Source organism: Octodon degus, unplaced genomic scaffold, assembly GCF_000260255.1.
Source record: "Octodon degus isolate 3935 unplaced genomic scaffold, OctDeg1.0 scaffold00007, whole genome shotgun sequence".
NCBI lineage: Eukaryota > Metazoa > Chordata > Mammalia > Rodentia > Octodontidae > Octodon > Octodon degus.
The window spans coordinates 32,656,893-32,660,778 of record NW_004524583.1 but is presented as its reverse complement, the minus strand read 5'-3'; positions in this window follow the sequence as shown (position 1 = coordinate 32,660,778).

Sequence of the window (3,886 nt, the reverse complement as noted above, 5' to 3'; positions counted from 1 at the left end):
AAGCACCTACTTGAAACAAGCTTGGCAAAGCACAGGGACCGCGGTTCGATCCCCAGCACCACATGCCAGCCAGACCCGTCCCCTGGTGGGCTGAGCTGGCCACACACACACACAATAAATAAATGTAATAAATAAAATAAATATTAAAAATAAAGTTTAAAAAAAAAAAGGAGAGAGAAATGAGAAAATAGTTAAATAAATACGGCATTTCTTTTAATTGTATAGTCAAAAATCACAACAAGCAAACAAAGAATTCAGCCTCAAAACATCTGTTTTAAAACAGAACACATCCTGGGCCAGGTAAATCCTGAGTCAGCAAAAAAAAAAAAAAAAAAAAAATCTTCTGAGCCAGGTGTGATGGTGCACACCCGTGATCCAGCGCTTCGGGGCTTGAGGCAGGAGGACCGTAGCCAGCCTGGGCTAGACAGTGAGTTCAGGACTAGCCTGAACTGTGTAGAGAGACTGTCTCAAAAGGAAAAATCATGCATTAGGTATCAGTATCAAAACCCAGGGCCGGGGAGATGGCTCAGTAGAGTAAGTGCTTCCCTGGCAAGCGCAAGGGCCTGAGTTCAATCCCCCCCCCCCACTTCCGCAAAGAAAGAAAAAAAAAAAGAACCTGGAGCCTTGAGCATGCTAGGCACTCTCCTACCACTGAGCTACTCTCCCAGCCCCAAATTCTTTCTTAGTTAGCTTATTTCCCTCAAGGATTTTGCTACAAGAAGTCATTTTATTTGCTATAAGTGTTTCTAAAAGTGGGTCTATTGTTATAAAGTATAAAATATACTCAGGAAGAGATTTTTCATTAATATTAAGGTGCACTGAAAAGTTAGAATAAGACAGACTTTACCTAACGGACACCAGAAGTATCTAAGTGGTTATTTGCTGGTTTTTCCTTCTAACCACCCGAAATCCTCATTTTTCACTGTAAAGAAACAATAATTTATAAGATATAAATAAAAATACTCCTACATTTTCCTACATAAAGTACAGTATCACAAATCCTTGGGGCTGGGGATGTAGCTAAGCAACGTAAGTGCCTGTGTGGCAAGCTCAAGGTCCTGAGTTTGATCTCCAGTACCCCCAAAACTCCTCCAATTTTTACATTTATATTTTTTATGCAACAACTACACTAGCTTAACGTGGGTTATCAATTCATTGTTTTATAGAGGAAAAAACCAGGGCTCAATAAATCACTTGTCCAAGTTACTAACCTAGGGTCAGGATTCCCATCTACTAAGGAGGCATAAACAGTAACTGCATGTTTCTAGTATTGATCTCAAACTTGGCAAGACTTAAAAATTGCTTTTCTTGGCTGGCCAAATAGCTCAGTGGATTAAAGCACCTGCAAGCAGGCACAAGGTCTGGGGGTTTGATCCCTGGGCCTGCCTGCTGGCCAGCCGGCCCTACCCCGGGGCATGCTGAGATGCCAATTGAGACTGGGCGTGGTGGTGCAACTGTGATCCCAGCACTTGGGAGGCTGTAAACAGGAGAATCCCTACAAGTCTGATCTAGTAGTGAGACCCTGACTGTCCTGTAGACCCTTCCCTAAAATACAGGGAAAAACAGCCCTTTTCTTGGCTGGGTGTGGTGGCACATACTGTAATCCAGGCATAGTGGGTGGCTGAGGAAAGAGAATTTCAAATTTGAGCCCAGCCTGGATAATTCAGTGATTTAAATGAGCCCCTGTCTCAAAATCAAAAATAAAAAAAGCGATGGCAGATGTAGCTCAGTGCACAGGCCCTAGGTCCAACCCCCCAGTCTGGGGGAAAAAAATTCCTTTTCTCCAGTTCCAGCTCATCTCAACAAGCCAAGAAATTATCAAATGTTTGTATATCCTTAAAGCTATCATTGAAGTTTTTCTAATTTGGGGATTCTAGGATTATAAAATCTCTAAGAATCAGGCAATTATTTACTAACTTTGTATATTATCTATCCCATCTTTTTATCTCAGTGTGTGCATTTTCAACAATATATGTGCTGCCGAAGCAAGCACCATTTTAAGATCGTTGTGAGTCCAAGACCAGCCTGGGCTAAAAGTGAGCTCAAAGCCAGCCTAAATTGCACAGCAAGGCCTTGTCTCAAAAGAAAAAAAGAAAAATTAACATAAGCATTTTCTGAAAGTGAGTATCTATGTCATAACTGAGTATTGCCAAACAACTTACACACAAATTTATGGCTTGTATGTACAATAATGTATGGAGAAAACAGAGTAGTAGTAGGATATACTAGAGTACAGTGTGCTGACCCTAACAAAGAACTTGCTAAGTATATTAGCCCAGCAGTATAAGAGCAAATATGCAATTAAATGTGTTCCTCTTCCTAATTCCATTTGACACATTTCAAAACTGCAATGTAAATGTTTTTAAAAACAGAGTTCACAATAATTAGTTTTAAAGTAAACTGTCTTTAGTATATACACAAGTGTGCAATGCAACTAAATGAATCTTACATTTTCGGAACTGCAAAAGAACATCCTCAAGTCATTCCTCACTTCTCAAAACTGTCTTCACTATTAGTTTAACAGGTTTCCATAAACGCTTCCCTGACAGCACAGAGCAATTACTTCTATAGTGAACAAATGACACTGCATTTTTCTGAGACAAGGTCTTGCTAGGTAGCCTATTCCAGACTTTCACTGGATCCTTCTCATTTTCCGGAGTGCTGGGATTACAGGTATTTGTCACTATGGTCTATATTCAACAACACCAAATTCTTCTCTCCAGCCCTGATCTCTCTTCTGAACCCCAAGCCTTCATTTCTCATTGTTTGCTGGGTCTTTCCACAAATACATACCACAGCATTTCAAAGCTAAGAACATACAAAATCTAGATTACCATCTCCGCCACCAAACCTGTTCTTCTTGTACCATCCATTTCAATTACTGCCCAATCTTCCCACTCAACTGCAAATTCTATGCCTTCACAAATTTCTCATTCTCCATGATTAAATAAACATAGTGATTTTTAGTTCTCTCAAAATGTATTCCTTGTTTAGGTCATTCAGTAACTTACAAACACATTATTAAAATAAACTTCTAACCACTTTTCTAGCTTTTAGAATTCGCATCTATCTTTCTACTGTTATATCATTAATCCTGCTCACAGATTGGTCCCTTGGAATAACTGTCAAATCCCCAAAGGTAAACTTCATTTACACAGAAAAGAATCTCCTAAGGGTGCGGGCCCCACACGGAGCTGGCCACTGAAACCTGGCATGGTGGCGGCGCACACCTGTAATCCCAGCGCTGGGGAATCCGACAGGAGGATCACTATGATTCTGAGCTGCATAGTGAGACCCTGTATTAAATAAATGAATGAATGAATGATTTTTTTAAAGCAAATCTCCTAAAGCTACAGACTAATTTAGCAAAATGTTATTACCTACGTGGGTATGACACTTAAATTAGAATTCAACAATGACTCCCAGCTCAACTGTCCTCTATTCTACCCCTATTAAGATAACAGAGTGGGATTTCTCGCTTCCTAACTCCCTGCTCCAATCCCCTTTCAAAATGTTTCCTTACCCTTTTTGCAAATATGCTACGTTGACCTTGGAGTCAAAGTGAGGTATAAATGCAAATTCTTAACCCCCAAGTTAACAGTGTTTAACTTTCGTGGTGCCTAAATGTATCTTAGAGCCTTGAGAGCCAGTGGAATAAACTTTAACGAACTAGCTGATTCCCTTGCGAAACGTCGGAGGCCAAGTTCCGCCGGCCAAATTGCGGCCGGCTGTGAACACTGACAGCCGCAGCCGCTCCAGCTGACGGCGAAGGAGAAGCCGGCGGCCCGGCCCTCGCGCCCGCAGCGGGTCCCTTCTAGACCCAGCGAGGAAGCGGGCGCCGCCGTCCGGGAGGCCCGCCGCCCCGCCCCCACCGCAAGGCCGGCCG